The sequence below is a fragment of the Mesoplodon bidens genome (assembly GCF_964165515.1).
Source record: "Mesoplodon bidens genome assembly, chromosome: 17".
NCBI classification, from domain to species: Eukaryota; Metazoa; Chordata; class Mammalia; order Artiodactyla; family Ziphiidae; genus Mesoplodon; species Mesoplodon bidens.
This window is the reverse complement of record NC_138174.1, coordinates 9,388,772-9,410,496: the sequence shown is the minus strand read 5'-3', so window position 1 is coordinate 9,410,496 and position 21,725 is coordinate 9,388,772.

Genomic DNA, 21,725 nt, shown 5'->3' with positions numbered 1-21,725 from the left:
CTAGGAATAAACCTACCTAAGGAGACAAAAGACCTGTATGCAGAAAATTATAAGACACTGATGAAAGAAATTTAAAATGATACATACAGGCGGAGAGATATATCATGTTCTTGGATTGGAAGAATCAACACTGTGGAAATGACTATAGTACCCAAAGCAATCTACAGATTCAATGCAATCCCTATCAAACTACCAATGGCATTTTTCACAGAACTAGGACAAAAAATTTCACAATTTGTATGGAAACACAGAAGACCCTGAATAACCAAAGCAATCTTGAGAAAGAAAAATGGAGCTGGAAGAATCAGGCTCCCTGACTTCAGACTATACTACAAAGCTACTGTAATCAAGGCAGTATGGAACTGGCACAAAAACAGAAATATAGATCAGTGGAATAGGACAGAAAGCCCAGAGATAGACCCACACACATATAGTCCCCTTATCTTTGATAAAGGAGGCAAGAATATACAGTGGAGAAAAGACAGCCTCTTCAATAAGTGGTGCTGGGAAAACGGGACAGCTACATGTAAAAGTATGAAATTGGAAGACTCCCTAACACCATACACAAAAATAAGCTCAAAATGGATTAAAGACCTAAGTGTAAGGCCAGAAACTATAAAACTCTTAGAGGAAAAGAGAAAACACAGGCAGAACACTCTATGACATAAATCACAGCAAGATCCTTTTTGACCCACCTCCTAGAGAAATGGAAATAAAAACAAAAATAAACAAATTGGACTTAATGCAACTTAAAAGCTTTTGCACAGGAAAGGAAACCATAAACTAGACAAAAAGACAACCCTCAGAATTGGTGAAAGTACATGCAAACGAAGCAACTGACAAAGGATTAATCTCCAAAATATACAAGCAGCTCATGCAGCTCAATATCAAGAAAACAAACAACCCAATCCAAAAATGGGCAGAAGACTTAAATAGACATTTCTCCAAAGAATGTATACAGATTGCCAACAAACACATGAAAGGATACTCAATATCACTAATCATTAGCGAAATGCAAATCAAAACTACAATGAGGTATCACCGCACACCAATCAAAATGGCCATCATCAAAATGTCTACAAACAGTAAATGCTGGAGAGGGTGTGGAGAAAAGGGAACCCTCTAGCACTGTTGGTGGGAATGTAAATTGATACAGCCGCTATGGAGAACAGTATGGAGGTCCCTTAAAAAACTAAAAATAAAACCACCATATGATCCAGCAATCCCACTCCTGGGCATATACCCTGAGAAAACCATAATTCAAAAAGAGTCATGTACCACCATGTTCACTGAAGCACTGTTTACAATAGCCAGGACATGGAAGCAACCTAAGTGTCCACTAACAGACGAATGGATAAAGAAGATGTGGCCCATATATACAATGGAATATTACTCAGCCATAAAAAGAAACAAAATTGAGTTATCTGTAGTGAGGTGGATGGACCTAGAGTCTGTCATACAGAGTGAAGTAAGTCAGAAAGAGAAAAACAAAGACCGTATGCCAACACATATATATGGAATCTTTAAAAAAAATGGCTCTGAAGAATCTAGGGGCAGGACAGGAATAAAGATGCAGACATACAGAATGGACTTGAGGACACAAGGAGAGGCAAGGATAAGCTGGGAAGAAGTGAGAGAGTGGCATGGACATATATACACTACCAGATGTAAAACAGATAGCTAGTGGGAAGCAGCTGCATAGCACAGGGAGATCAGTTCAGTGCTTTGTGACCACTTAGAGGGGTGGGACAGGGAGGGTGGGAGGGAGATGCAAGAGGGAGGGGATATGGGGATATATGCATACGTAGAGCTGATTCACTCTGTTATACAGCAGAAACTAACACAACAATGTAAAGTAATTATATTCCAATAAAGATGTTTAAAAAAATAATAACTTTATGCCAATAAACCCAACCATATAGAGGAAGTAGACAAAGTCTTTGAAAGACACAAATAACCAAAACTATCTCAGGATGAAATAGAGAACCTAAATAGTTCTATATTAATTCTTTAAAATTGAAAGTACAATTTGCATCCTTTGCATTAAGAAAATGTATGCCACGAGAACTTCACAGGTGAATTCTAACAAACATTTAAAGAAGAAATAATACCAATCCTACACAGAATCTTTCAGAATATATAGAAGAGAACACTTCCTCTATTTGTTTCCTAAGGCTGGTGCAACAAATTACCATAAACTTGCTGGCTTAAAACAACAGAAATTTATTCCCCTCACAATTCTGGATGCCAGAAATCCACATAGCATCACTGGGCCAAGAGCAAGGTGTCAGCTGGGCTGCACTCCCTCCAAAAGCTCTAGGTATAATCCTTTTCTTCACTCTTCCAGCTTATAGTGGCTGCCAGCATTCCTTGGCATGTGGCCCTGTTACTCCAATCTATGCTTCTATGGTCTCACTGCCTCCCTCCTGTTCTGTATACCATCTCCTTTTCCATCTGTGTGAAATCTCCCTCTGCCTCTTGCTTGTAAAGACACTTAACGATTGCATTTAGAGACAAGCTTTATAATCCAAGATAATCTCTGCATTTCAAGAAACTTAATCATATTGGCAAAATTCTACTTATATATAAGATGACAATCAGAGATTCTAGGGATTAGGGCATGGATATATCTCTGAGTACCTTATTTAACTTACCACACTTCCCAACTTATTTTATTAACCCATATTACCGATACCAAAAACACTCAAAGATATTATAAGAAAAGAATATCACTCATGAATATAAATACAAAATTCCTTTAAAAATATATTAGCAAACCAAATTCCGCAATATATACAAAGAATAATGCATTAAAATCAAGTAAATTTTATTTTAGGAATGCAAGTTAGTTTAACATCTGAAAATCAATTAATATAATTCACCATATTAATCAAGTAAAGTAGGAAAACCTTATGATTATCTCAACAGATATAGATAATCTATTTAACAAAATTAAACACACATTCATGATAAAAGTTCTAAGCAAACTAGAAATAGAAGGAGATTTCCTCAACCTGGTGAACAGAAGTTATGAGACTCCTACAACTGACATTGTTCTTAATGGTGAAGGACTGAATGCTTTCTGCTTAAGATCAGTAACAAGGCAAGGATGTCTGCTCCCCTTATTTCTATTCAGCAACTTACTGGAAGTCCTAGTCAGTGCAGTAGGCAAGAAAAGGAAACCAAAGCATGCAGTTTGGAAAGAAATTAGATTGCCTGTATTTTTAGATAATCATATCATGTATATATAAAATCCCAAAGAATCTACAAAACTGGTACTAGAACTAATAAGCGAATTTAGTAAGGTCACAAGGATCGAGGTCAACATACAAAAATCAATTGCATTTCCATGTATCAGCAAGGAACAACTAGAAAATGAAATTTAGAAAAAAATCCATGTATAGTAACACCAAAATACCAAAATACTTAGGAATACATTTGATCAAACTTACATAATATCTTTATATTGAAAACTACAAAACATTACTGAGAGAAATTAAAGAAGACCTAAATAAAAGGGTAAATATATCATGTTGTGAATTGGAAGATTCAATCTCATTAAGATGCTATTTCTCCTCAAATTAACCTATCCACTCAAAGCAATCTCCATCAAAACCCCAGCAGATGCTGTGTAGAAAATCACAAGCTGATTCTAAAATTTATTTGGGAATGAAAAGGACCTAGAAATACCAAAATACTTTTGAAAAGAAGTTAGAAGACTTACACTGTCTGACCTTATACTTACGATAAACCTACGTCAGTATCGCGTTGGCATAAGCATAGGCATTTGGACCAGTGGAAAAGAATAGAGTCCAGAAATAGATCCATACTAGCACAACAATAAGAAGACAATCCAATTTTTAAATGGACAAAAAATTGGGCATTTCATGAAAGAAGATATACTAATGGCCAATGAGTACATGAAAAGATACTCAGCATCACTAGTTATCAGAGAAATAAAAAATTAAAACCTCTATGAGATATCTCTGTCCACATATTACAACAGCTAAAATTAAAAGAAATGACAATACCAAGTACTGGTGAGGAGTTAAAGCAACTCTAAATCTTATGTGTTGTTGGTGGAAGGGCAGAATGCTAGAGGCACTCGGAAGACAGCTGGTAGTTTGTTTGTTTAATCAAATTCAACATACCATATGACCTAGTAATTCCAGTCCTAGGTATTTACCCAAGAAAAATTAAAGCATATGTGCACATACTGTATAAGAATGTTCATAGCAGCATTGTTAATTATAGCCCTAAACTGGAAATATCCCAAAAGTCCATCAACTGTTAAACGGAATTCTATTCAGCAATAAAAAGAAACAAACTACTAATATACACATAGAATGGATAAATCTCAAAAACATTATTCAAGGAGAAATAAGCCAGACACAAAAGACTACAGCATACGATTCCATTTTTATGTAATTCTAGAAAAGGTAAAAACTATAATGATAGCAAATCACTGATTGTCTGAGGCCAGGGATGATGGGGGTCAGGGATGGACTACAGAGAGGTACAAAGAAAGCTTGGGGGTGGTGATAAAAATGTTCCATGTCTTTATTGTGGTGGTGATTACATGGATACACATTTGCCAAAACTCCTCAAACCACACTTAAAATGAATGAATTAATCTCACTGTATCCAAATTAAACCTAAATAAATCTTTTTAACATATATATACACACACACACACACATACATACATATATATACACATACATATAGCAAAGATGAACCCAGTTTACTAATAATGGTGGTTATCGTTTATTGAATGTATGTTCTATGTAGGCCATAGCACCTTCTTCCCAGATGAAAAAACAAATAAACTGAGCTGGAGAGGTGTTCAGTGACATCTACAGGGTCACGCAGCTGGTAAGTGGCTGAGCCATCGTTCAAATGCAGATGGATTATCTGACTCTACAGGCCTGCTCCACCAGCCAGACCACTATCTGTCCTGCTCTGAGGAAGCCAGAAGTGGTAACAGGGCAGTCACTGGGTAGCTGCAGGCCTGTCCTCAAGGGTCCACCCTGAATGCAGTCAGAACCTGAAAGGTCTTATCTGCCAGGCCAGCTCGTGGAGCCCCGCAGTCACAGTGATTGAGATCCCGGAGACTGCGTGCTTAATTCTCCATTAATTTACTGTCCAAATTCTGCAGCCTGGGTATTATCTGTTGTAGCAAAGCTGACAAAGAGATAATTATAATGCCAATGTCGTGAACTACCCCTGAATTCTTGTAGGGAGATGGATTGACTGCAGCTTTGACAAAGGAGCCAGGACTAGAGCTTCAGCACTGACCACAGAAAGAACATCTTCCCTGAGAGCAGAGGCACTGCAGCTGAGATTCTCCCGCTGTACTATAGTCTTTCATCCATGGCAGAAGGGATTCATGTTCTAGAACTGAAGCCAGGGAATGGAAAACTCGTAATCATAGAGACCACTTACTGCACGTTTGCTGTGTGGTTCACGTTTCATGCCCATTACCTTATTCATTCATCCCAACCAATCTGTGAATTTTACAGATGAACTGAGGCTCAGAGAGGGTAAGTTTCTTCAGGTAACCAGGCTCCTCCACACGGCCGAGTGTTTTGAGGGAAATGGGTCAGCTCCGCAGCCTGTTGAGTCACTTCACAATAGCAGTAGCCAAGATCTTCTAAGACCAGTCAATCTGACATTTCCCCTTAGCCAAAGCCTCACCGCAGAGCAGTAAATCTCCGCCTTCCCAATCACACAAACATGGGTGTCCTGTGGCCTCTGCGCTCCTCGGGCCAGGTTGGTGATGGCGAAGCTTGGAGACCAGAGGCACCACGTGCAGGCAGGAAGCAGGAGGTGAGGCACTGGCGCCCTGTGTCGAGCCTAACGCAGAGCTGATCCAATGGCTGAGGGCCGTGGAGACAGACGAAGCCCAGAGTCATCTGGAATTCGTTCAGCTGTTAAGCGTGACTTCTCAGAAGGTATCTAGAAAAATACCCAGAGCCTCTTCTTGTACTTCCTCCCTGGAATGGAGACGCGATGGCTGCTGAAGCTCCTTCCATCTTGCACCATGAGTCAAGTTTGAGAGGCAGGCCCCAAACCAAAGATGGAAGAGCACGGAGTCACAAGGAGCCTGCCTGGGTCATTGACAGTGCACAGAGCCACTGCACACGCGCCAACATCCATCCTTCTCTGATGACAGAGAAAATAATCTAATTTGCTTAAGTCACTATAGTCAGGTCTCTGTGACTGGCAGCCAAATGCAATTTCTGAATGCATTTAGAATCGCTGTCTGAAAGCATCTTGTTATTTGTTTTCTTTTTCTATAGATGAATAGACTAATACAAGCCCTTCTCTGAGAAAGGGAAATAGGCTATCAGAAGCGTGAGCTACTATTTAAGAAGAGAGTCAACTCTAATTATGACTCTTTCACAGGGAAACTATGAAGCAAATCACTTGGGCTTAAAGTGCTTTTGTTTATTCTGGATGCCGTACTATAAAATGCCTTGCTCTGTGCTGATAAGGAAGCTGAATTTATGGCCTAGTGAACTAAACAATTAAAAGGAAAACTACTTGCTAACTAATCAGATTGAGGCAAAGGTCTCAGGAATATAAATTTGACTCTTCTCTGTTTTCCTTCACAAGTCACAGATTTGTTCCCTGCTATCCAATGCAAAGAGATAAGGGCCCTCTTATAAAATTATTTTACTACAGGGCCTCCCTGGTGGCGCAGTGGTTGAGAGTCCGCCTGCCGATGCAGGGGATACGGGTTCGTGCCCCGGTCTGGGAGGATCCCATATGCCGCGGAGTGGCTGGGCCCGTGAGCCATGGCCGCTGGGCCTGCGCATCCGGAGCCTGTGCTCCGCAACGGGAGAGGCCACAACAGTGAGAGGCCCGCATACCGCAAAAAGAAAAAAAAAAAAAAAAAAAAAAAAAAAAAATTATTTTACTACAAAGCATATCTTTACCCAATTAAAATGCATACTTCCTGTGTCTATGAAAGTTAAGGTTTGCGAAACATGTTTTGGTTAATAGTAGGAGATCATGAAACATGGCAAATGTGGGTTTAGGGATAATATATGAATTCAACTTAATGTTAATTGTTTCATATATAACTAGCTTATGATGAACTAACCAAGTTTCTTTCCCATTTCCTGCCTTAAACTGAGTCACTTGTTTTACACTCACTACACAAATTCTAGTTGAACTTTTGATGTTTTGAGGTGGCTATTACTATGTACGGAATGCCTGCTGCAGTTGTTTTAACGAGCTTGGATGAAATAAAAATATACCCGACAGATTCAACACCAAGTCGATGTGATATTTGATTCTTCATCTACATTAGCTTCTCCTCACAAAAAGAGCCCTCATATTTATACAGCAAATCACCCTCAGCCCCTGCCACTCCTCATGCCCTTAGTGGATGTCTAATCAACTACCATGTTTTTCCACTGACCATTTCATAGTTCTTTGAAATACAGCACTCAGAGTGGTCTCCACCAATCAGATGGCACTTCCACGAAGAGTGACACCTATTTGCTATCCCTGATGTGTGTGTGTGTGTGTGTGTGTGTGTGTGTGTGTGTGTGTTTTCAAGTCATTAAACTATAAATTTAAAGGAGAGGGGTGAGAATACATCTCTGTCTCACCTTAAAAACTGTTATTTGACCTGTCAAAAGAACTTAGGAACAGGTTCTATAGAAATTTATTCAGTATATTCAATCACCAGGGGCTTCTACTGAACTCGGCAGCCCAGCTCATAACCGATTCCTGTCTATAGACTCTAAGACATAGTCCAGAACTGCCACAATTGTATGCAATTCCTAACATATTTGTTCACAGTTATTCAATGTATAATGCGCTTATGCATATAATAGCCATGTCCAAGGATCTTACTTGCTATGTAAAATATTAACCTGAGAAGCTGACTTCAAGTTTACCAATAAGGAAACCATTATAATTTTAGATAAAATATCCAAAAAGCTAAGAGGCCAATAATTTTGTCAGAGCAAAGAGCTGCCCTTTAAAATATGGGGGCAGATTACATTTGGGGACCAGCCTTCTGGGATCATGACCATAGAATGTAAAAGGTAAATAAACTGGCAGTGTTTTGAGGCCACCAATCACAGAGGTCCCTAAACATTCTGAAGATCTGAGACCTTCCCCTAGTGCTTCACTGAGCTCCATTTCGCTGTGGTTCTTTAAGTGTACGATATTTGTCATGGGAGTGGTGGCCGCCTCAGCAATGTGTTCTGGGATCTAGTCACAAAGGTGGAATCCACAAATGTACAGGCATTTAGCCCTGGACTGGATACAAGGGGGTTGGGAGTCTCTTGGTGTTATAGTCCCCAACCCACTTCATATGTCAGTAGACACATCCCAAAGCATAATCACAGCACCAGGCTGGAAGACCGAACCCAGGCTCTCACCAGTCAGTGCACTGGAAGTGTTTTTCCAAGATACTATTTAAGTTTCAAAATGAAATATAAATTGAATAAAAAAATCTCACGTGGCCTATTCCAGTTTTAATTTCATGTATGCTACTGTAAGCTGGAAAGAATTGCTTTTATCCTATTTGATAAGTCTTTGATAGCAGATACTAAGGAGATGATTCCCATGTTGCCCAGGAAAAATGTGGTTAGAGAAGGGGTCTCTCAAGATATGGTGTTACCTTGAGAATATGAGAATACACACACACGTACATATACGTATATGTATAATATGTATAAAACGCATATATATGTATGTGTATATATATATGTACACATATATAACACCAACACACACCTATACACATATTGTAAACAGTTATACACTGCGTATGCATATTTTATATATGTGGCTATATATGAATATTTGAGCTTTTTAGGAATGTCTGAATACAGCTTTACAGCTTTTTGATCTTTTCAGCATTGGAAAGAGGCATTTGACCCAACCCAAGGGTAAGGCTGGCCCTTCCCAGGAGAGAATGAAAACCTTTCACTTCAATAAGAACTGCACAGGCCCAGGCCCCAAACTTGCAGCTGTGGATCATCCAGTCTTTTCATGCTGGGACCGTTCCTCCCTCACTCCCAGCAGCGCCTGCAGGATGAGTTGTTGGCCCAACCTGGCCTGACACGGGCACAGACTTCACCCACAGGGCCCTCACGGCACTTGTAAGTGCAGAGGGGACCTCTGAACACCTAACAGGGTGACGGGGAGAAACCCACCATCTTCATCCTTCAGGGGGACACACCCACCCTGCCATTTTTTCCCCACAACTGGAAAGATAAAAGGCTTAACTAAAACCCATAATATCAGACAGCATGCCATACATTATTATGAAAGCACAGGAGAAAAGCCGACGTATCAAGTTCCTCACTTTTAGGCCTGAAGCCAATCGTGTTCTAAAAAAGGAACCTCACTCCCCGGACCGCTTGTCATTTTTTAGTGCTTGTATTAACATTAAACCTGACTGCTGGGAAGCGACGTGTTTATATGCCAAGCTAATCAGCATCTGGCATTGCCTTGCTCCTCTGGCCATGGAATGAATCAGCTAATTATTTCTGATCTGTAACGTACTCTTTGTGGGGGAGGTCAGGGGTCCAACAGCACTCACTGCTCACCCCAGCCTGACTAGATAAGAAAGGGAAGGACCTCCTCCACCCTCAGGGTGTTGCTAAGATGCCGAGAAATGATGCTAGAGTGGACACTCCTCTCCACAGGGGAAATCAAGGGGTAAACATCCACAACGACCTTGGATTCACTCCGCACCCCTTGGAAGGAAATGTCACTGCAACACTTATAAATTCTCTTCCCTTCACAGGAACTGCCTTAGGGTACTAATAATCTATGCATCCTTCTCTTTGCAGGCACACAGTTAAATACACCGGAAAACGGGAATCAGGAGGAGAGAGACAGCCCCCCTCCGCCCCACTCCCCCATCATCCAGAATCCTGGCTTCTTGTCTTATTTGTTGTTCCTCATAAAGAAATTACTCATGAGGAAGAGTGACTATCAAGACTCTCTCCCCTTGGGGTGGTTCTAGTACTTTTTTAAATTTGACAGGTAGAGTAGTCAGCAATGCAGGGGAGAGCTTGGCAGTTTCCACTCACTCTCTCACTTTACTGATTCATAACAACGTCAAGCATTTACACAGCTCACAGGTGCTCTGAAATCCTGTATAAGCTCTCAGTTGTTATCATCCCTCAAGGGTCACCTTGCTTTATAAACGAGCAAATGCCATCAGAGACAGGAAGTGAGTAATTTAAAGGGCTGGAATGAGTCAGAAACAGAACTGGGAATGGGATTTAAAACTCCTGAGCCACCTTCTGTGTAGACTTGGAAGAAGGGGGGTCAGGAAGGCACCTGGGTAGGGAGATCGGGTGTATGTGGCTCTTCAGTATTCATATCATCAGGATACTGAGTCTCCAGCAAAATTGTGGGGTTTGCCTTTCATATTCCCATGGGAATCCTTCATTCATTTATTCAGCCAACACGAGCTGGGCACCTGCCCTACCCCAAGTACTGGGTTAGGAGCTAAGGATGCAGAAGTCTAAGGGAAGAGGCAGACATGAGCTACGTGATGACACAGCACAGTGACCTCACGGAAGCTTCATACCTGAAGTCTGCTCACAGCTGCGGGGGACACAGACTGGGGAAGACCCCGCTCTCCTTGTGGATGGGAGGGAGTGGCCAGTGAAGATTCTCCCAGACAGTTGAGCTTGTCACAAAAGGTAGAAAAATGAGGGAAGGGCTGTCCAGGCAAAGGGAACAACCCAAGTGAAGGCAGACGGTGAGTGAGAGCTTGGGTCCCCCGGGCATACGTTGTACAGGGAGGGCCCAGCTGGGCCCTGGGGACACAAGACGGTCTCCTGGCGTTCAAGTGACCAAGGAGAGAGAGTAAATGGAGACAGGCGGTGAGAGTCCACAGGAAGCAAGTCATGATGCAGAGGGGTGAGGGGACAGAGAATAGGGACTGCTTTCTCGAGAAGTCTGACTGCGAAAAGGATCGAGACTTTGCTGACTCTCCTACACACAGCCGGCCTCCATCCTCACTCTTTAACAGCATAAAAAGGGAAGAACATCAGCATCCGTCATCAATTCTCATTACTGAAGTGGAATTTAATTTTTAAAAACATAATCCATGGGATAACTTACCAGTTTCTATTTTCCAAGAAAATCTGTTTTAGAGGATGACTTTGACTCTCACTTACCTATTGAAAAAAAGGTGAATTTTGCTCTGCTATGAAATCTCTAGTAGGCAAGCCGGGTATGTCCCTCTGCTCAGTTGTCCAAGGAAGCCGGGCACATGATGCATCTAGAAGAAGGAAGAACTGGGTCTGCATGCCGCGTTCTCTTCAGGGTGCACTTCACAGACTCCAGGTGTCTTGGGGAGGAAAAAAGTTTAAGTAAAATAAGTGATGGTGTCAGTGACTAAGTCTTGGCATAAGCTAGAGGAACTCTTCACAGACCACTGGACTGGCACATTCCAGAAAGTTCTCCCTGTGGGAGAGACAGGGTAGCCAGCTCAAGACCAGTACCCTTTCATGACAGTTGCCATCCAGCAGCCCAATTATATGAAGCTTCCCATATATTCAGAGGAGGGGCACATGAGCAGAAAGCATTCCACTCATGTCTGGAACTTCCCTTCTGGGACGTCTGGCTCTTGTCTGGTCCAGAGCCTCCAACCTTCACCCTCAATTTTTTTTCATCTATTTATTTAAATAGGTATAAAATCAGCCTATTTATTTCTTTTCTTTTAAGATTACTTGGGAAATATGTACAAACTGCAAAGAGAAAAAAAATTCCCATAATCCTACCACTTAAAAAACTGTATAAAATTAGAAGTGAAAATCTCCCCAGACATCAAACCCACACAGAGAAAATTTCTGAATTATTGTTTATCCATCCCACTTTTTTCTTAGTAGATACATATCTTTTCTAACAAACAAAAAAGGAATCGTACTATAAACTGAATTCCAACCTACTTTCTTCATTTAATGTATCTGGACATCTTTCCAGAAAATACTGTAGAGCTCCCTCTTTTTGGATGACTGCATAATATTCCATGATATGGATGTAATAATTTATTCAACCTTATAAGATAAATAAGTACTAGGGATGTGACGTACAACATGATAAATATAGCTAACACTGCTGTATGTTGCATATGAAAGTTGTTAAGAAAGTAAATCCTAAGGGTTCTCATCACAGGAAAAAAATGTTTTATCTATTTCTTTAATTTTGTTCCTGTATGAGATGATAGATGTTCACTAAACTTATTGTGGTAATCACTCCATGATTAAACCGTTATGCTGAATACCCTAAACTTACACAGTGTAGTATGTCAATTACATCTCAATAAAACTGGAAGAAAAAAGGAAAAGAATAATGTATTCAACCCTTAAGTTAATGATGCCTATCTACCCTTGTTTGTGTCAATGTTTTGCTGTTACCCACAAGGCAGCAATGACCATCCTTGCAGATGAGTCTCTATCACACCAATAACAATAAAGTTACAATAAATGGGAAGAACAATAAATGGGAAGAACATCAGCATCCAAATCCAGGTCAGTACTGCATCCTCATCCCCTTGATCATCCTCAGCATTAGATACGGATGGATATTCTGCTTCTTAAAACACTTTCTCCTCTTCCTTTTGTGATAGCACACTCCTCGTGTTCTTCAACCACTACTTCTCAGTTTCTTTTCAAGCATTCATTCATTCACAGATATTTGCCATGTCTCCTACAGTGCCAGGCACTCTTCTGGGCACTGGGAACACAGCAATGAATCAACATGTTGTCATGGAGTTGACTGTTACGGAGAGGAGTGGTTAATGAGCTGTACTGCAATGTGGGTAGTAATAAGGGCTATGAAGGAAACTAAAGCAGGTTAAGGACAAAGAGAGTGTTGGGGGTGCTCTTTTGCATAGGGTGGTCAGGAAAGGCCCCTACATGGAGGTGGCATTTGAGTAGGCAGTAGACAAAGCAGTGGTTGGAGCCCTGGGACCATCTAGGGAAGGGCATTGCCTGCAGGGGAAGAGCAGTGCAGAGGCCCTAAGGGGAGCCTGCCCGCATGTCCAGAACAAGAAGGCTGATGTGGCTGGACCTTAGAGAGGAGGGTGGGGCAACCAGAGCATCCTGCCAGCGGGGACTCTAGATTGTAGGAGGGAGCTGCTCTGATGGCTTTTTTTTTTAATTTTTTAATTTAATTTTATTTATTTTTTTATACAGCAGGTTCTTATTAGTTATCTATTTTATACACATCAGTGTATACATGTCAATCCCAATCTCCCAATTCATCACACCCCCACCCTCACCCCCCATTGCTTTCCCCCCTTGGTGTCCATACGTTTGTTCTCTACATCTGTGTCTCAATTTCTGCCCTGCAAACCAGTTCATCTGTACCATTTTTCTAGGTTCCACATATATGCGTTAATATACGACATCTGCTTTTCTCTTTCTGACTTAACTTCACTCTGTATGAGTCTCTAGATCCATCCACATCTCAACAAATGACCCAATTTCGTTCTTTTTATGGCTGAGTAATATTCCATTGTATATATGTACCACATCTTTTTTATCCATTCATCTGTCAATGGGCATTTAGGTTGCTTCCATGACCTGGCTAATGTAAACAGTGCTGCAATGAACATTGGGGTGCATGTGCCTTTTTGAATTACGGTTTTCTCTGGGTATATGCCCAGTAGTGGGATTGCTGGATCATATGGTAATTCTATTTTTAGTTTTTTAAGGAACCTCCATACTGTTCTCCATAGTGGCTGTATCAATTTACATTCCCACCAACAGTGCAAGAGGGTTCCCTTTTCTCCACACCCTCTCCAGCATTTGTTGTTTGTAGGTTTTCTGATGATGCCCATTCTAACTGGTGTGAGGTGATACCTCATTGTAGTTCTGATTCGCATTTCTCTAATAATTAGTGATGTTGAGAAGCTTTTCATGTGCTTCTTGGCCATCTCTATGTCTTCTTTGGAGAAATGTCTATTAAGGTCTTCTGCCCATTTTTGGATTGAGTTTTTTTTTTTTTTAATATTGAGGTGCATGAGCTGTTTATATATTTTGGAGATTAATCCTTTGTCCGTTGATTCCTTTGCAAATATTTTCTCCCATTCTGAGGGTTCTCTTTTCATCTTGTTTGTAGTTTCCTTTGCTGTGCAAAAGCTTTTAAGTTTCATTAGGTCCCATCTGTTTATTTTTGTTTTTATTTCCATTACTCTAGGAGGTGGATCAAAAAAGATCTTGCTGTGATGTATGTCAAAGAGTGTTCTTCCTATGTTTTCCTCTAAGAGTTTGATAGTGTCTGGACTTACATTTAGGTCTCTAATCCATCTGGAGTTTATTTTTGTGTATGGTGTTAGGGAGTGCTCTAATTTCATTCTTTTACATGCAGCTGTCCAGTTTTCCCAGCACCACTTACTGAAGAGACTGTCTTTTCTCCATGGTATATCCTTGTGTCCTTTGTCATAGATTAGTTGACCATAGGTGCGTGGGTTTACCTCTGGGCTTTCTATCCTGTTCCATTGATCTGTTTCTGTTTTTGTTCCGATGGCTTATTCTAAGACGTGGAAAGGAGTGGTGGGAATCCACGGGTCCCGCTGAGTGTGCGGTGTAAGAGACAGAGAGGAGTCCGTTGGGTCCTTTGCCTGCCCTGCCTCTGCGGCCCACCCTCCGGATGTGGCAGCAGCCATGGGCCTCTACTCCTCTCCACCTGTACACTTTCTAGAGGTGATTTCCTCTGATCCCAGGCTTTACGCACTACCTATATGCCGAGGCCGCATTGATACCCAAATGCCTTCTGGATAGCTCCACTTGGATACCAAATACTCCACCTCAAATATAAACTGCTCAAATAGAACTCTTGACAACCACCAGCCCTCACCCTGCTCTGAAAGCTCCCCTCCCCCCATCTTAGTCATGGAAGCCCTGTATGTATACGAGCACAGGACTCTGGGACCAGCCGACCTGGGACCCCACTCCGCCACGTGCAGACCGTCTCTGTGACTGAAGTGTAGAGTGGAGGGATAAGTGATGGGTTGTTGTGAGACTTAATGATTTAGGCTCGCAAAGTAGTCAAAACAGTGTCTGGCACTTGGTAAAATCCAGTGTCAGTGTTTTCTATTATATTTATGCCACTACTCCCGGCTGCCCATGCTCTGAAATCATCCTGACACACCACTCACTCAAAAACAAACAAGAGCTGGTCTAAGATCTGGGAGGTGGTCATGTCTCAAGAGAGCTGCAACAGTTATTTAATTAGTATTTAGTTAGGTGAGCTAGGGCAAGAGAAAGAGCACTTTATTATTTGGAATCAGATAAGAATGGTTTCCAAATCTTACTTACAAGCTGGGTGTACTGGGAAAGTTATTTAACATTTCTCTATATCCTCATATTTAAAATAGGAATAATATTACATACCCCTCAGGGTACTATAAACTTTAAATATAATAATGCATATAAAGTGTGAGCTCAGTACCAGATGATAGCTATTATTATTAAGATAAGGGATTTGGCTTTTTGAGCCTCAGAGTAGTCATGTGACATCAAACGAAAGAAGCAGTGACAATAAATTCCTCTCCAACAAACCCATCAGTCATCTGGGAAACAAAAAATGCAAAAGGCTTTTGTGAAGTCCCATGCTGCCCGGGGGAGGGTGCAGCCCAGGACCATGGTGGGATGGAAGTGTCCTCTGATTACAGCACCATCTCTCAAGGGTCACGTTTGTAACCAACCCAGACCCCAAGGGCAGGGCATGTTGCGAGCCCATTTCCAACTGTCTGCTCCAGTTCTCAAGAGCAGAACAAAACCATTAATGTTTAATATTTAAACAAAAGCCTTCTGTTATTAATCACTTTAAGCCCAATGATGATTATTAAAACATAGTGGATAGGGTCTTATTTTTAAAGCTTGATTTTTAATGACTGAGATAGAAATCAGAACTGAAAATCATTGAGCCCCCTTGTTTTTCAGAGATTTTTTTTTTCCTGTGGGACAGAGCCCTGGGGAGATTTCCTCTCTCTCCTGAAAAGCTAGGGCTCCCTCTCTCCCCTCTGTAGCTTTTCCTCTGCATACCGTGGGCAGAAGAGTATTCTCAGGGAGGGGCCTGGACACTCCCGACAGGACACGCCAGGCTGACTTCCCAGGCTCCGGGCCGCAGGGCCCCTCAGAGGGGGATCAGGTAAGAGGCCAGAAATTCTAGCAGCCCCCAGCCTCAACTCCTGACCCCACAGCCACAGCTTGTGGAAGCTGATCTCAGTTACAGGGTACAATGAACTTGCGGTAAGTTCATTTTTACATTGCTGGTCACTTCTGGGGAGTTTTGCGAGGTTGGCTGATCCTCTCTTATTTCCTAGGACAGCTGGACCTCCACCTTCACACTGGGACCAAGGAGGGGGCACTGTCAGGGGAGGAGGAGAAAGCAGGGAGCCTGGCCCAGCCTCCACTCTGCTGTTCCCTGCAGGTATCAGAGCATAGGTGGGAGCTGGAGCTTCCAGACAACTGTGCAGCAAGGAGCTAAGTGGACCAGCCACTTCAGTGGAACAGGTCAGATAGCTGTAATGGGATGGGGGAGACCCCTTGAATAATGGCAATCAAAAATATAAAATTCCTAGGAATAAAGTTTCACAAGACATGTACAAGACCTATGCAATAAAATTCTGAGGGAACACAGGATATTTGAATAAATGGAAAAATAATTCTATTTTTGAACACATCCTCCATATTATAAAAAATAACAACTCTCCTGAAATCAAACTGTACATTCAATGCAAATCCCAATAAAAGATTTTAGGGTTTTTTTTCTTTGATATAGAAAAAAATTAATTTCAAAGTTCTTTTGAAAGAATGAGCATGAATAAATAGCCAAGCAGAATAATGGAGTATTTGTCCTACTAGATATTAAAGTGTGTAAGTATAAAAAGTAAAGCATTATACAGTGATTAACAGAAAGCTCAGTAGTACAGAATCCAGAAACTGATTCATATATTAATGAGATTCTGATACATGATAAAGGTGGACCATTCAACAAAATGAGCTGGGAAAACTGACTTAGTCATTTGGAAAAATAGAAATGACAAATCTCTATCATCGAAATAAATTTCAGATGGAGCAAATATCTAAATGTAAAAATACACATTTTAGTTAAAATACTGAAAGAAAACATAGGTAATTGATTCATATTCTTGATATGCAACTTTTTAGATGGTCACCGGACACTATATATCAACATTTTAAAGTCTGATCCAGCAATTCTATTCACAAGAATTTATCCCAAGGACATTACGGGTCAAATTCACAGAGAAATATGTATAAGGAAGTTCATTAAGTACTGTGTATAATGGTGAAAAATTGGAAACACTTTAAATATTGGTTAAATAAATTATGGTATATCCATACAATGCAACTCTAGTCAATTAAAATAATGCTACATAACCACACTAATAGATGCTGTCTGGGTGTCCCGAGGAAACGTTGTTCTTGTTCACAGTCCCAGCAGCAGTTCAAGTGCATGCCTGTTGCTCCAGACTCACCAGCACAAGGGGCTGTCATCTACATGCTTGCTTTCAGGAGCTGTGGGTTTTTTCTGCCCATTAACAGACAATTCTGCCCTATAGGCACATGCTGTCAGCCTCAACTATGCACGGTTTGTCCTGCAATGTCCTCCAAATGACCAGCTGAAACAAGTGACAGTCTAGATCAGGAGACCTGTGCACCTGATCTGCAGACCAGAGCCACTTCACAAGGGCTCTGTGTCCCCGGGAATTGCAGGCAACGTTTTGGTGTTTATGCAAATAATTGACCAATGACAGGATATTGCATCCATGTGTGGATCCATTTGCAGAAATGTGTGGCATTTCTATGGTCACCTCCCCAGTGGGCTGTGGAAATTAACTGAGTTCAGGCTGTGGGAAACTTAAGCTGTTACATGAAATGCTAAAATTGCTATGCTTCCCAGACTGTAACACTCTGCCTGTGGCCTTGGGACCCGAAGACCAGATGCTGCACCCAGTAATAACTTCACTCTCATCCAACTTCAGTAACTCAAGATGGAGCCAATTTGGGGTTTTGATCTGGCACTTTCTTACTGAGATTCAGCTGAGGCTGACTACCCCCCAGACTCCCCCAGGAGAAATGGGAGATAAGAAGCATCGTCCACACCCGCACCACAGAGTGCTGGAGACGAAAACTCTGACAATGCAGAACCACCACAGGGAACTCGAGATGGACAGCCTCTGTTGCCTTTGGTTGAAAGGTGAAGAGGGCAGCTGTTTGGGCAATTTGAATGGACTGTCAGGGGAAGAGAATTAAGCAGGCTAATTTAGAACCACACTAAAATACTTCTCAAAAAAATGACTCAGCTTGGGACATAGTTAAGAGTGATCACCTCTGAATGATTTTTACTTTCTTGCTTTTCATATGTTTGTTTGTTTACCTGAGTTGTCCTGGCCCAAGATATAAAGATGGTGTTTATATAATAAAAGTGGTATAAATCACTATTCCAAACCTTTGAAGATTAGTTTTCAAACTGTTAAAAAATGTTGTAGGTCTCAATTACACTTCAGTAAAAATTTAAAATTTTTAGTTTAAAAAAATTGTTGTAGGTGTGCCAGGAAATTTTCTATAGAAAGGTAAACTTACAGCAATTTATAAGGAAGTGGTTATTGATTACAATGGAAGGAAAGACTGTAAACTGCCTACATTTCATGCAGGCCACGCTAATTCCATTTAAAGAAGTTAACTAAGAGAAGAGAAAGATGAGGAACTAATGCAAAAGCAAAAACTCAGGAGTAAACCAGCAGCGAATAAAGACACAATTATGATCTCTGTGGCGTCTTCTATGCTTTATTTTACATTCTCCCCCTTCTGCATATAAATAAAGAAAATAAAGACACAGTGTGTGGAAAGGTAAACTGAAGCCACTCTTAACTAAAGAGGCAGAAACCCAGATGGGTTGTAATACTTTAAGGCTACAGCAAGGAGTACATCAAATAGACTCTGCTACATTTTCGATAAATTCCCTTCACAAATATGTAGAACTACTTAGCAATCTGCCATGAGAGGAAAAACAAATCATAACAGCACCTTGATGAGGAAGAAAGTACACTTATGGGGAAAGGGTCAGCTGTTTCTTTCTGTGAGGAATAATGTACAGGACTGCAATGACTTTCAGAGTTTGAAGGTTGTGCTGTGGAGCACCACTGGGAACCGAGAATCTCCTGAGTTTCTTAAGTAAGACAGCAAAACAAAATGAACTCGAGCTCTGGATCCTTCTGAGAAAATCCAACTATCAGTACAAGAGTAAAAGATGCACAACTCCTACCTAAACAAACAAATTGTGCAGCAATACCTGCTGAGTAATTAAAAAGTAGCAGGCAAGTGATTTTTGTTAAAATCATGGCCTTTGTTCCTTCTCAGTCTGCTAAACTTTGAATGTGAAACCAAAGAGGCCATACAAACATCTAGAAGCAATACTCAGATCTAGATACTGAACAGTTTCACAGTTGAAACTGGCTTAGTCCAGCTGAAACCAACTCCTAGTTAGAAATTACACGAGCTGGGAAATTGTGCGTCTCATTCCCTAGTAAGGCCCTGATGGAGGAGTGAGACTTCCTATAATTACGCTACTGTGCTGTTTTTGGGTCTGGTTGTTTTTCTTTCAGTTGTTCTTACTGTTCAGAATTTTTTATGTGCTGCTGCCAGATGTTAAGCATTAGTTGGCTTCCCTACAACCTATATTCTAAAAAACAATAAAATAAAGAATGCCAGAGCTATAAAATAATAAAAATAAACAAAACCCACAAAGCCCAGTTTATTGACTTGCCAGGCAAAGAAGCACACACAAGCTAAGAAATTCACTGAACAGTGAGCTGAGGGAGGAAAGTCAGGGATAAATCTACAAAGCAGGGTTCACAGTGATTAAGGCTTGAAAACTAGCACTCTGGAAATTAATCTAAAGGTCTGTGCCTGGTGGGTTCACACAAATCCATTTCCATTGTTCAGGGACAAGTCTTTACATGGGTCCAGTAGGGCTTTGGTGTTTCAGTCCACTTGAGCTGGTTGGAATCAGCTATGACGAAACACAGCATTTAATCTTGATATCTCCTAGGACATGTCTTGCTGTAAGTGGAAATTCCTCTTTGAACTCTTGCCTGCTCCTCCTCTACAGAAGCTCTACATATGACATGTATGTACATATGGTAATTTATCTCTCCTTACAGTCCTTAGCTCAGTGCTTTAGAATTTCACAGTCCTCTTCAACAGAGGTTTATAAACTGTGTATGTAAATGAATGACATTCACACGCTCAGGTGGTCTCCACTGTTCTGCCTCCGTTATGCCCTAGAATTTGTCCTTCTTCCCAAATTCCACTTTTATCCGACATGTTTACAGAGCTAAAAATTAGGCTGCAGAATACTATTAAGGAAAATAGAGCAAGACCGTAGCTGCAAAATTCTCTTTGAACAGCAAATAGTAGCTGGTAAAATCCTTTTGTGTGATTATGTCAGATGATCATGACTCCCAAAGTTCTCATTTGATTTTAGGGACATCAATACTCAAAACTCAAAGAAGGCTTTGGGAACGTAGCAGGAGATGGAGAAAGGAGGAGAGGGTGACAGAGATACTAGAAGGTGGGAGGAAATGGAAGAAAAGGGAAAAGCTTATTGGGTATCACTGTGGTAAAGAGCAAGGAGAAATTAAAGAAAAATGATTGGAGGGGGAAAAAAAACCAACAACACAACACTGAACTAATCTGAGTGAACCAGGGGCATGTGTAACCAGAAGGCCAGAGAGAAACAGTGACAGCTGGAAGAGCCTGCAAAGCTAAGCAAGTCCGTTTTGCAGAGTCTGGGCAGGAAAATGCTGTTGGCTAAAGCAGAATATAAGGTAAATTTTTTCTCCCTGCTGATGCTTCTCTGGGATCTGGCCAAAGCACTATTCTGCAGAACCAGAAACTGAATAAATAATTTATTCAGAAGATGTGTCCCCTATTTCCCTCCCCAGAATGGTGTCAGAGCTGCCCAGGATACCAGAGATTTCCGTGAATTTGGATGACAAGGCGTTGGCCAGCATGTTTCTCCTCATCCCACAACACCTGCTCCTGAAAAGGAAGCATGTGTTCCTCTCCTGCAAATCATTTTTTTCTAAACGAGGCACCTAATGAACATTCGATAAAAGTCCCTTAGAGCAGGTAAGACTTCTATCACACACAAACTCAGCAATGAAAAAGACACTTGCCCAGAGCTAAGCATTTGCTAAGGAAAAACTATTCTCAACCTTTTCCTTGGGCATAATTAACAGTTCTCCAAAATCCTCTGTGAATATTTGCCCAGCTGTGGCAGCCAGCGACCTGACTGTATGTTGAGTCAATGTTAGAACTGCAAAATCCCTAGAGATCATCTAGTTAAATGCCTTCTACTCTCGGGAGAGGGAATTGTGGCCTGAAGAGGTGAGTGAATTACTCAAGGTTACACAACTAATTAGGAAAAGGTCTCCAATTCTCAGCACAGTGATCTTTTCACAGCACTGTGATACACACTTTCCTCATTTATCACCCACACTCTTCTCCTCCATCTTCACCATATCCCTCACCACTCAAGAATGCATTGGGCTGCCATAACAGAAAATCTGAATGGTAATGGGTTGAACCATGAAGACAATCATTGTTTATATGGTGAGAGCCTGGAGGTAGGGGGGCCCAGGATTTGTTCTGAAGCTCAACAATGTGATTAAAAAAAAAAGAAGAAAAAAACCA